We start from the raw sequence: 14,429 nt of genomic DNA, 5'->3' as shown, positions 1-14,429 counted from the left end.
TAATCAAATCAATTCAATGCAGGATGATGGATCTAGTTGGAGGTGTATTGTGCCTGCTCTGGTTCACCAACATAATCTTGACATTTCAAACTATACTATATCCTATTCATCTAGATTAAAACTATAAGACTCACAAATTGGTTACAAAATATCTCCTCATTACCAACCTTACGCTCTTGAGCACTAGCCAATATCTTGGCTCTAAAACTCACATATTGTTGTAACTCTTGGAATGAACTTGCTTAAAGTTGTTGCGTATTATATTTGTGTAATTTCTCCTAAAAAAACATGAGCAAAAAATAATGAAATTATCCTAAGAAATGCGAGAAAAATTATATTGATATCTAATACAAAGAATGTGGAAACAAAAACCAGGCTAGATGTTTCATATAGCCAACTGCTTTTCCATGTACAATGCACAGTTGTTAATCATCACCCCTCTCGTGTCTTCCAAGAATGTATTCGAAGTTTTTCAATGGAAGAGATGTGGTGGAGCCAGTGGTTACAAACAATAAAGAAAATTTTATTCATTTCAATATGAAATTCACCTTATATACAAGTAAATGTATATCAAAGTATAATGTGGGATTTTTATTAAAGAAGTTTATACCATAAAGGTTATATTTGCATTATATGAAAAAATAGCATGACTTATTCAACATATCATGGCCCAACGATAAATGGAAGCATTGTTCTTTGCTATGGTCTATGGTCTATCCAAATATCGATGTCTTTACAATCAATGATAAAGTCTTAAAACAATAATTCTGGCTCTCCAAAACCTATGTAAAGGAGAATTCCACCCTTGCAAAAAAAGTGTCGCTCAACAATAAAAGGAGAGGAAGGATGTATTTATACATACATTTAAAATCTTATGAAAACACACCCAATTCTTAAACTCTGGTTTGATAAACCAATTGTAGATACTAATTAAACAGTGTAGTTTTTACTATGTAAGTTGTTTTGCCTTCTCACTCTACATTAACCAAAGACCCATGGGGGCATTGTAGTTGGATGGCTCAAGTTCAAGGTTGCATGGGCGTAGTACCCATGGGGACATTGTAGTTTGAGCCCAAGGCCACATGGTTTGAGTTCCATGCCTTTAGATCTCCACTTGATGGTGAGAGGACAAGTACAAATACTAGAGGTAACTGCTACAAAGTACATAATGGGTTTTGACTAACAAAATTCTCCAGTGACAAAGAATTTTGAGTTTTCCACTGAGAAATTTTTCAGCGACAAATATTTTTGATAACGAATGCCAACATCTATGTAAAGAAAGATCGAGAGGTGGGCTCAAGTCGTCCACGCAAGCGAGTTATGAAAATTTTCTATTAAAGTAACCCTACTAAGTTATATTTTTCGAGAACAACATTTGAAACAAGATGAGTTGCAAGGCAACTAGTCCCTGCCTAGGGGTAGGGTCATATGGAGCAGAGCCGACGTCCAAGGTCCCCTAGCTATGTTGTTGTTCGTAAATACATAGACTGCTCAGTATTTAGATTTGATATTGTTCGTTTGATGTTTAACAGATTCCCGCAGATATGGTTGTAAACGCAATGATCGTAGCTATGGTCGCACATGCATACCAGAACGGTCTCTTTGTTTATCACGTCGCATGATCTGTTGCAAATCCATTGCGTAACTCTGTCGCAGCAGACGAGGCATATAAGTATTTTTCGAAGCACCCATGTGTTGGTAAAGATGGGAACAGACGTCCGAATAATTATACAACAAGATTGTTCAATTCCTTCTCGCATAAGGTCCCCTAGCTATGTTGTTGTTCGTAAATACATAGACTGCTCAGTATTTAGATTTGATATTGTTCGTTTGATGTTTAACAGATTCCCGCAGATATGGTTGTAAACGCAATGATCGTAGCTATGGTCGCACATGCATACCAGAACGGTCTCTTTGTTTATCACGTCGCATCATCTGTTGCAAATCCATTGCGTAACTCTGTCGCAGCAGACGAGGCATATAAGTATTTTTCGAAGCACCCATGTGTTGGTAAAGATGGGAACATAATTCATGTAAAACAGCTCCGTTTTCTAAAGAGCATGAGCAGCTTTCGCCAATACATGCATCGACGTTACAAAGCACCCCTAGAGATAATTAATCTTTAATGTACCCAGTTGAATATTTCAAAACATCTTCTGAAATGGATGTGCTCCTGCCCTTGAAATATGTTGATTTTATATTTAGGTCACATGTATTTAGAGTCATTACAATAATGGAGTAACATTGTTGTTAGCACTAAAACTCAATACCTTCCAAGTATTTACTATAGTGCATTTGAAATTTGAATTAGTGAAATTGAAATTTGGTGTCGATGTCAGAAACAAGTCGGAGCTGGTTGAAGGTTAGGCATATACTTCCAGTTATTAAATCTTAATTACCGGTATTGATTTTTTCCGCGCTGGATCATAGCTTTCTTTTTCTTCAGGTTCTTCGGGCCGGTTTTGGCTTTCAATGCCTCTGCTGCGCAATTTGTTGTAAAAGTTCAATGGATTTTGTGGCAATTACCTGTCGTTTTGCCGTTTCTGTGATTTTTTTCTTGTTTGAACGTTTCTTCATTGGAAAGAGATTAAAAGTGATAGATATTGTGGATATTTTCATTTCAATTTTCTTTGCTGCAGTTTTCTATTTACAATTGCATTTAGTTTTGTGGATTTTGTGCGGATGGTAGGGTATTGTGTTTCCATGGATTATTTCATGGTTTAATTTTGATCATGAGATGAAGCATGTTGCTGCTTTAGCATGGAGATTTTCGAGTGAGATGTTTTGAAGGTACTATTAACAGTTTAAATGAATTTGCCGATAAAAATTTAGAGTCCATTGCCAATTATTTTACTTTTCTATGAAGTATTCAGTTTTCTTGATGTTCAGAGTGCTGGGATTTCATTGTAAATAGATCAAATGCAGAAACTTACTGCGAGTTTTCTGTCGATGATTAGCTTGCCGATTTGTGTTCGCTATAATACGATGCAAAGGTAGTCCTGCAGCACTTTTAATGGAGGGTTCTTGCTTTCCATGTTTGATTGAGCCCTTCTTTAAAAGGGATGGGATGCAAGAACCACTGTTAACAAGTTTTCTGTTAAGAACCGGTGTTAATATGCTGATTTTATATTTAGGTCACATGTATTTAGAGTCATTAGAATAATGGAGTAACATTGTTGTTAGCACTAAAACTCAATACCCTCCAAGTAACCAATGCTTATTCCTAATTCCTTGACTGACGTTGAAAATGTGCGGTAGGTGTATCCGATGATCAAGAAACATATGAGCTCACTAATTACGATACCTTCTTCTAGATCGTTGTTACCGGCTTCATAAACTGGCTTGCCCTTCACGAGATTACAGTTCTGGTTCAAGCGAGGGTAGATCTCAGGAGAAATGAAATTCTGGCACCATGAATTAGGACCCTCCCATTTTGTTTTTTATCATGGAGTTAGCGCAGGCATGAAACATCTTGTAAATGATACATTTACTCAGCATACATTCGAAAACATAAAAGCTACGTGTTTGAAGTAAATGAAACGTGGATGGTTAGTGATAAAATAAACTCTAATGTGGCGTTGCAATAATATGTTTCGAAATGAGCGTTAGAGGATTCTTTACACATTGGGCTACGTGGTGGTAAGCAACAATGCTGTGAGACTTCCTGCCCATGACACTGCACAACTGCCATGCTGCCTTTTAAAAATAGTGGTGGGCCATTCAATTTCCGAGTCGCATGTTCATTATTCCCTTTCAACTGCATGCTTAAAAGTAAGACTTCGTATTTATGTCACGCTGCACGCACCTTCATATCATTGACCGCCAGTTTTAAAATAAAAGATTATGAAAATGGCGACGAAGAGTTTGGTATTATAATTATTTGTTTCGCTGTCTTATAACATAATTTTTTTATATTATTTGTTGTTTTGGGATCTCGAAACTCTATTTTAAATATTTCACATTAAAATAAAATAGTCTTGAAAACTAGTTTTGGCTTATTGTTTTTCCTTTACCTGGTCACAGGGCAAGACAAACCATCAGATAGATTTGTATTTATTTTATAAAATCTCGTCTCTGGTCACAGGGCAATACAAACCATCAGATAGATTTGTATTTATTTTATAAAATCTCGTCTCTGGTAATTTTGGGCCATTGCTTTTGTCTGCCTCGTTATAGACAAACCAGCGGATAGATTTCTTATCATATACATATAAACTGCTCGTGAAATTGCCGTCCTTAAATGAGTTGTATGCAGAGATCATGATTTTGGTATCTCTGACATTGTAGGTAGGTTGATTCTCAATATGTCTATATCAATTTTTTGTAGTATCCAGTTTCGACACGTGATTCGCCGGGAAGGATGGAGATGGGATATGCATTTGAATATATATGGTCGTCTACATGCATCGCTTCGGGCCCCGGTAATTAGTAATTCTATTAATCTGCATCTAAATGTCTTGTATTCTCTTAAAATAATTTTTGGTAGCGACAAATGTTACTCGAGGCTTGCATGCAAACCACCTGCCGGTTCTTCACACTAAACGTTTGTATAATGAGTGTGAAACCGAAACATGAAGCAATTCTTGATTACACAGCTGGTAGTTTGGTTTGTTGGCATGGCTGTGATGTTGGTCCTGCCGCTGTGATGCTGGTCTTGCCGCTGTTTCTCTTGCTAGAGCCTAGTTTTTTTGGGGAGGGAAACGGAACAGAGCGAGGGATCTTAAGCTGCTTCAGCCGCTGATCCATAGCTACCTACGACAGAGAAGGCATATGAGTAGCGGATCTGGTAGTTTTTATTACAAGTTTTTTGAGAAAGCGAATCCCTGCAAACAGTGGCTGCACTTATTTTTCAATATTTTGTTCTGGAGCAAGGGTCATTTAGTAGCTCATAATCTGATTGCATTATCTATCTATTTTGATGGATCTGCAGGGCATAAGCAAAGGTTTAGTAGCAGAGCGCCTTCTGTCAACAATGGTGCAGAGAGGGAAACGACCAGACTTTGTCCTGTGCATTGGAGATGACAGGTCAGATGAGGACATGTTTGAGGGTATCACAAATGCTATGTCAGGACCTACACTTTCTCCGATAGCAGAAGTATTTGCATGCACAGTTGGTCAGAAACCCAGTAAAGCAAAATACTATCTTGATGATACTGTGGATGTCGTAAGAATGCTTCAGGGTCTGGCCACAGCTTCTGATCAGGCAGCATGGAATTTATCTGCTCAAGTTGCAGAGCTCACTTTGAGTACATAATTTGAAGACGTGTTTTCTATTTGTTGTTGTTGCAGCTACAAATAAATGGACACATTTGGTAAGAAAGATGTTCAAATGCAACAACATGCAAACAAGAAACTGCAGAGAGGACAAAACTAACCATGGGTTACTGCTGCCCCTTTGGAGAAAGAAATAAGAGGCTTCAGGTCCAAAGCAAGGGCTTCGGCGAACAGAGGGCAGCCGCGAAAAAGAGGATCGTAACAGTGCGGACAAGATTCGACAAATTTGCGGTAATCAGCTAATTTTTTTATGTGGTTTCATGGCGAATTCAAATTAATTAGATTTTAGAAATATTTTGAAATTGAAATAGATCCTAAGAGGATAAGCTATACACAGGAAGCATTTTGGAAATGAATCCTTGTGAAGTACAACATTGTGAATCTCCTGCCAAGAGACCACATAGGGATAAATTAGTCAGAACAAAGAAAAACAGAACAGGTAAAAACAATTCCACTTCTAGAATTTATTAAAAGCGAAGATCAATTACAGGAGTGCTGGTTGCCTGTAGGAAAGGCACGAACTAATAATGCAGAATAGGCATTAATAATTAAAATATAAAAGTCATTGAATCAACTAAATGTATATGAATATTTTTGTATTCTCTACATGAATAAATAATTGAACAATTCTATGCTCAGGTCCGTCAGAATTAGGCTCTGATAGTCCAACCCACGAGCTTGACCCCTTTGCTGCGTCGGCCCAAAATAACTAGGAAAAAAACTCTTTAAAATTTCAATAACTTATAATCTTTAGATACCAATATGATTAAAATAGGTATAAATTTTTATATATTATTTGATAAATATTGTTTTCAGATAAATTATTTATAAATTCACTTAAACAATGCCAATCTTCATGATGCAGAAATTAGGAATTCAAAAAACCGACTATGTCTGCCTTTTACTTTGAGGGAAAAGCAGCAAGAGCAAGTCCAGGAACAGCAATTGAAGAAACCGACTCTGTCTGCACGCAATCTACATAATGGCACCAGGTAACTAGTCTCAGAACATTACCTTTATGTCACCACGAATTTTCATGAAATGACTCCAATTTCTTTAATGGTCTTGATGATATTCATCTGACTTGCATGCTGGAAATCCCCTACAGCTGAGATAACAAAGTCCACTTTCTTGATGGCCTACACCAAATTGCATGATCAGTAAAACTTACCTACGCGGTCTGTCAAACAAACAAGAAAATTAACAAATGGGAGATTTTATGATAGAGACCAGAATAGGTAGTTGTTGAATCCAACATTGCGTTCTCTACGATTAATGGAATACATTACTGCTATTAACAAATTACATTTATCTTTGCAGGATTTAAATTGATTCTTGATTTCAAGAATACCTGAATGATCTGCGCCCTCTGCACAGAAATCCCGCCACAGCCGAGACAGTCTCAGAGATGGCCGACGAGAGGGAAGAGATCCTAAATAGACAACAATCCAGCATGCCCGGAGTAATGCATGGTGTGCAGGTGGAATGACAGAGTAATGCATGGTGTGCAGGTGGCATCAGTGCGGTGGTGCTTCCCTATCATAAGATGGTTTTGTATTATACAGAACACATTTTGATTAACATAAAATGCCTGAGATTTAATGCTGGCATTAGTCCAACATTAGTTTGAATTTAAATTTACAAATTTGAAGCAAACATAGCATATAACATATGCTTTCCGCCCTCTTGCCTCGGGAAGAGGCCAAATAAGGCGATGAAAAAGAATACTGGCAAAAAAGTTTAAAAAGTTTGGATATTCGCGATAGGAGGTGGATATTCATGAGGTTAAGCAGGTCGAACTAATGCTAAATTCGAACAAATCGATTACAATAGTCCCTGGCCATTGCCAGATGGCAGGGACTAATAAGATCTTATATGCAAAGATCTAAATAATACTTTAAAGTTTTTAGCATTGTCTTATGGTGCTGGAGAATTCCAAAAAATAAAATATGACATATAATGCAAATGATACAACTCCTGGTAAACCTACTTATAACCTTTAGTCATTCTTTATATATTTAAACATTATAATAATTTTTTGAAGTCATGGCATCATAAAATATGACACTGTCGAATCGATAATGTAATGTAAATGTTATATTTCCAAAAGAACACACTAGCACTAGACCAACCATAAAGTAATCACATTCACGAGCAGGCTTCAATCTTCAATGTCATTGACTAGAAAATTTTAATACGCATTAAAAATTAAGATGTATGAATGTAAAGAAAAAGTGCATGCTATAATGATGTGCTAAACAAATTAAAAGCCCCTTTCAATTCGTGATATAGTATTCATTCGATGGCTTTATGTGTTAACACGTTACATCGAAAAGCCTAGAGTTATGGTAAGATTTTCAGGCCTAACAGGGACTACCGCTACTTGCAACTTTTCTTTTATTTTATGTAAATTTAAATTTAATTTTTTTAAAAAGAGTTTTACTTAGTAATTAATATTAATTAATACTTCCATATAATTAGATTGATAATTTGTAGTTAATATTATAGTTTTCAACTTTCTTATGGTTATTTCTACTTGAAATCACACTAGTAATATGGTATTCTATACTAAAATAGCAATTCATATTAATAATGAAATACTCTATATGGACATGACTAATTATATGAACATCTGACTAAGTATATGTTTGAATGCGACCTCTTGGGATTGTTATCTCCATATACAAGTCATCAACATAATTAATAATTATTTTATAGCAATGACACTGCAAAAGCATATTGAATGTTTTATCAACCAAAGAAAATACCAGATATATATTTGGCAATGGGAAAGCTTAGTTCCTATCAATAGGCCCCTTCATGTTTTGATCATTTTAGAGATTTCACCAATGACAATACTATCCCTTGTACCAACATCCATGATAATTTTTCCAATAATCATCCACGTTTTGGTCACAAAATACATTATGTCCTTTGGAACATGTGGAGGAAACCAAGTGATTGACACACACACATATATATATATATATATATATGTATATATATATATATATATGTATATACATATATATATGTATATACATATATATATGTATATACATATGTATATATATATATATATATATATATATATATATATATATATATATATATATATATATATATATATATGTATGTATGTATATATATATATAAAACAACCAACTTAGTAATGAAATTATTATTGCAGATCAGTGCACTTAAACCAAATGTGTTTAAAACAAGCACCCATTGGCATTATAGAAATTTGATAGAAATTGTAACTGCTCAAGAATTTGAACTGAAATCGGGAGACACAAGTTCTACTCTACTAATATATGGAATGAAATTCACAATTTAGAACAACATGCATAGACATGCAACAAGAAAAACCACAAGTACATAGTGACTTCTAGGGGTACCCAACTGGGAAAAACCCTAGCAAGCAACTTTGTATTAATCAATTGAAAGGAAAAACTATTACAATTGCATGCTTCAACTCTGACCACCACCTGCAAAGGTAAAATTGTTCTCCATATTGAATGAGGCCTCTAGCCAAAACTTAGTCACTTTCTGCCTCCTCCAACCTCCTACTTCCCTATGCAAATCTGATAAAATTCGAGCTCTTGAAAAATAGGGAAGTCCCTATTTCCTTGTGCAATTCCCAAGGAATTGACCTCCTAACTACATGAGATAACTATACACTTAACTAGTATACACTTATTGTTACACTAGCCTTTCTCTCCTCCACTTCAGCTGAGCAATTCAAATTCCATGCATGTCTGGGTTATTTTGAGATGATTAACCAGTTAACTGATAAATCTCTGAGTTAGACTATTGTCTCACTGCACAAATGACCTTCAATTGACTCTATCAATAGTTAGAGGTCAGTTAACATAGTACAATTGAAAATAACTAAACTAGATTGCTCAAATTTAGCAATCAACACGCACATGACTAAAATCCAAGCCAGCTAACTCAAATTTACGAAACTAACTGAGTGATAAGAGCCATGTCACACTAGTTAACCGCCTCCATGTTGTCCTGCTGATGTGGAAATTTGATTTACTCAATTTGACTAAGGCTAAAGTCAAATTGAGTCTTTCTTGCTACACTTTCTAACACTCCCTCTTAGCAAGAAAGGGATTTTGCACCACCCCTATCCAACACTTGTGGAATGTACTATACCACTACCTCTCACTCTTGTTGTTTCTATTGCAACAACTACAACTAGGAAGCATCCAAAAAACACTAAATCAACTATGTCTCTGCGACTATCTACTAGGAAGACTGCATTGATGTTGATTCTACATTGTGCCTCCTGCACTGCTATCAACACTGCTTTGTGCTCCTCAACATCTGATTGCACCAACTGACATTGATACTTATACTACTAAACATTGTGGGCCCCTATAGCCAGGTAATGATCCAGGAGGAGGACACCTCAATGGACACTGCCCAAATCTCTACAACTCTGGGAATAAGGCTCTACATCTCCCCACTGCACTCCTAGAGGTATAGTTGAAATCGCTCCCTCTACCCACTTAGATTGAAATCTCCTTCTACTGGAGGTCTCTGACTAGTCCTCATCATCATCATCCTAATGGTTAACCCAACTTCCAACCGGAAGAGGCTCCTTCTTGAGATCTTTATCCTACTCCCTCTTAACCGCCACATCTCTAATATTTGCCTTGCTACTCAAGGATGTACATGCATATTCCTCTAATGTGTAGACATTCTCGATCCTAACACCAATCTGCTTGATCTGACCAGAAGAAAAATGCTTGAGCTAGGCCTTCCAATTGCTGAAGACTATCTCATACCCTTTGTCTTCAAACCTCAATTTGTTCATCATACCAAGTTTTATGGCATCACTATTATTTTCGAATAGCTCAGTGAGCGTCTTCCACATAGAAAATGAAGTCTCCTTTCCATGTAATTTCGAGACTATGTGGTCTCTCACACCATCCAATATTATCCTTCTGACTCTAGAAACATCCTTCTTCCACTCGATTAACCGCTATGCATCCAACTTTGGAGGTTTCACAATGTTAGTTTTAAAATATTTTAACACACCATTATCAAAAATCATTGCTTCCATTTGGTCCTTCCGGGACATGAAATTTGAGATACACTCTAGGGCATACTCCAATCTCAGTCCCTTGAAAGTCATTCTCCCAGATTTGAAGAAAAAAATTGTTGCACTGAAGATGCAAATTCAAAATTCTTGAGGGACAAATTCAAAATATTGGTTCTAATATGATTTTAGGGCTATAATACAATGTAGGAATTTGATAGAAATTGCAAGTTCTCAAGAATTCGAAATGAAATTAGGAGACACAAATTCTACTCTACTAATTTGTAGAATGAAAATCACAATTTAGAACAACATGCATAGACATGCAATAAGAAAAACCACAAATACACAGTGATTTCTAGGGGAACCCAACTGGGAAAAACCCCACAAGTCTCTTTGCATTAACCATTTGAATAGAGAAATATTACAATTGCATGCTCCAACTCTGAGCACCACCTGTAAAGGTAAAATTGTTATCCCTACTGAAAGAGAGCCTCTAGACAACACTTAGTCAATTTTTGCCTCCTCCAACCTCCTATTTCCTTACAGAATTCTGACCAAATTTGAGCTTCTAAATGATAAGGAAGTGCCTATTTTCTTGTGAAATTCCTAGGGAATTGATCTCTTGACTACATGCAACAACTATACACTCAACTAGTATACACTTACTATTACACTAGCCTTTGTCTCCTCCACTTTAACTAAGAAATTCAAATTCCATGCACGTCTAGGCTATTTTGGGTTGATTGATCAGTTAACTAGTAGATATCTAAGTTAGACTGTTGTCTCACTGCACAACTAACCTTCAACTCACTCTATCAATAGTTAGACGTCATTTCACTGAGTACAAATGAAAATAATTGAACTAGATTGCTAAAATTTAGCAGTCAACACATGCATGACTGAACTCCAAGCCCACTAACTCGAACTTACTGAGCTAACTAAGTGAAAAGAGCCATGTCACACTAGTTAACTACCTCCAAGTTGTCTTGTTGATGTGGAAATTCAATTTATTCAATTTGACTAAATCTAAAGTCAAATTGAGCCTTTCATGCTACACTTTCTAGCACTGCCTCTTAGCAAGAAAGAGATTTTTCACCACCCCTATCCAACACCTATAGAATGTATTGTATTACTACCTCTCACTGGTGTTGCTTCTAATGCAACAACTGCAATTGGGAAGAATCCAAGAAATATTGAATCAACTATGTCTCTGCAATTGTCTATTGGGAAGACTATGTTGATGTTGATTTTGCACTATGCCTCTTGCACTACTATCCACACTCCTCTACGCTCCTCAGCATATGACTGCACCAACTAACATTGATACTTTTTCTACTGAACATTGTGATCCCTTATAGCAAGGTAATGATCCATGAGGATAATACCTCAATGGACCCTTCCCAAATCTCTAGAACTCAAGGACTAAGGCTCTACATCACCCCACCTCACTCTTGGAGGTATAGTTGTAATTTCTCCCTCTTCCCACTTAGCTCAAACTCTCCTCCTACTATAGGTCTCTGATTGGTCCTCATAATCATCATCCTGCTAGTTAGCCTAACTACCAACTGGTTGAGACTCCTTCTTGAGATCTTTACCCCTCTCCTCTCAACCACCAGAACTCTAATCAATGTCTTTCTCCTCAAGGTTACATATGCATCTTCCTCTAATGTGTAGAGGCTCTCAATCCTGACACTAATATGCTTGATCTGTCTAAAGAAAAATGCTTGAGGTAGGCTATAACAACCCTGGTGAAAATTCTATGTAATAAAGGTTAATAAAGGAAAAATAATAACCACAGTTGATGGGGACTCTTATTCAAGGTTGAATGTTGGGAAAAATCATAGTGTGATGATAAATTATGGTTGATCAGTGGCTTAGGAAATTGGATAAGGAAATGGCAAAGGATTTGGGAAGGAAAAATGGAATTTTGGCACATTTATTTATGAAAATAATGGAAATTAGGAGAAAAGGGAGGTGAAAGGTCACAACTTGCATGTGAGGAGGAAATTGTAGAAAAATAATGGAAAATGAAGAAAATAGAGGCCTCATTAATAAAAAGGCCTCCGAGGATCAGTACACAAACTTTTTGTCAGTTCATTTTTGGAGCTCTCTCTCTATTCTCTCTCTTTCATACTCTTGGAAACTTAGAGTTTTCTTGGAGCACTCTTGGAGAGTGTCACATACTTGGATTTTGGGAGAAAGAAGGCGAAGGAAGAGTAGGAAAGCGCAAGAGATAATCAGGATAAACAAATACAATGGGTTTTACTTGCAGGTACTGAGTTGCATATATGTTTTCCTCAATAATTTTGGCATGCATGGTATATGCATGTGGTTTATTAGTCATGATCTATCACTGGCATGGAGGATTTCCTGGATTGACAATGGATTTTCCTATCCTTGCCATTTCTTGGATAACCATGGTGTTGTGGGTTTATTTATTTGTTTTTTTGGTTGGTTCTCATGTTTCCTTTAGCTTGGGTTGAGTTACTAGTTCTTGGAGCCTTGGTCAGACAAATTCTCTAGAGCCATGTAACAACTTAGGTTGAGTTATTACTCCTAGAGCCTTAGTTTGAAAAATGATTTGGAGCTCTGTAAAAATTTGGGTTGAGTTATTACTCCTAGAGCCTTGGTTGGACAAATGCTCTAGAGCCCTTGGTGGGTTGATTTACTAGTCCTAGAGCCTTGGTTGGACTAACGCTTTGGAGCCCGGAAGTAGTTGTGGGTTGAGTTAATAGTCTTGGATCCTTGGTTGGAACAAACGCTCTAGAACCCTGGAAGGCTTGGGTAGAGACTGATTTGATGATGGTTTTTTGATGTCCAACTATGAGGTGGACTCATTGCTTGATGGGTTGAGGTGGCCTCTGGAAGCCCTGGATGGTTTTTGATTGATTTGTTTGATGAGATCCCACATTCATGCTTGGAGTATGGCACAAGGGTGACTGGCTAAAGAGATTTTTGGCTTAGCCATGTCTATGATCAGGTGGTTCGTGGAATTCCCACAGCTGGTTGGCCTTTGCATCATTAATATGAGGTTATTTCTCCTTGTTATTTCATGAGTATTATATTGGTTTATATGTGGATTATATGGATGTGATTTCCTTGGTATTTTTGTTGCTATTATGTTGGTTATGAACATGTATTATGACAATAACTATGTATGACTCTCATCATGTTTTTACTTGTATATGAATGAAAATGTATCTATGGCATAATGGATGAAACTCTAGTTAATGTGTTGAGGCATCAATGCTTCTTAGTGATTCTCAAATGAGTATGAGACCCCTATGCTTAGATTTGTTGTTTACACCTGTAGATTAGATATTTGTGATATGTTTGACGAAATGCCTGTCATGGCTAGTAGGGGTCCAGTAAAGGGATTGTTCAAGTAAATGAATTTGTGTCATCATTGCATTGTTATATTTATGTTCTGAAGGTGTCATTTAGTTTGGTTAGTGACTTGGGCTCTAGGCCTGAAAAAGTGGCTCAAATCTTGGAGACGCAGGCACAAAATTGGGCATAAAATTCCCTAGACATTGGCATACCATGTTGCGGGATCTTCCAAAGCCCTCTGCAAGCATGAATTCCCATATCATGGGAGCGTCTGGGGGTTAATTGGTCTAAAACTTCAGTGGGACCCAGGGGTTGGTTACCTAAGCAATTAGGATGGTTCCTGGGAGTCCTATTGCTGATGTGGAAAGTCTGTATGGTGTTTCCTCTGGTTCCACTTCCTTAATGTGACTACCCCACACATGATCTTGAGTTAGTGGCGATCATACATGCATTGAAGATATGGAGGCACTATCTTCTTGGAAGGAGGTTTGTATTGATGAGTGATCACATTGTTTTTAAGTATCTACTTGACCAACTAAATCTGAAAGGTCAGCAGGCTCGGTGTTTGGCAACGATCAGTGAGTTCAACTTTAAGATCAGGTATATAAAAGGTAAAGAGAACATGGTGGCAGATGCTCTTAGCAGGAGGATACATGTAAATCACTTAGAAGTTATGAGCTCCTATGGCACAAACTTACATGATATGATCTTATGGCATGTCAGTAGGATGTCAGGTATTTTGAGATTGTGCACAAGTCGCAACAAA

General features: G+C 36.8%; 1 pseudogene; it reads left to right on the top strand.

Moving 5' to 3' along the window:
• Positions 1 to 4,901: 4,901 nt before the first annotated feature.
• Positions 4,902 to 5,288, top strand: LOC149182375 (alpha,alpha-trehalose-phosphate synthase [UDP-forming] 5 pseudogene; annotated as a pseudogene).
• The last annotated feature ends 9,141 nt before the right edge of the window (positions 5,289 to 14,429 follow it).

Source organism: Pinus tabuliformis, chromosome 3_2 (genome assembly GCF_031772625.1).
Source record: "Pinus tabuliformis cultivar Carrire ecotype Pingquan chromosome 3_2, CPIR1, whole genome shotgun sequence".
NCBI lineage: Eukaryota > Viridiplantae > Streptophyta > Pinopsida > Pinales > Pinaceae > Pinus > Pinus tabuliformis.
Note: the sequence above shows the minus strand (reverse complement) of the source record. Positions and strands in the feature narration are given on the sequence as shown.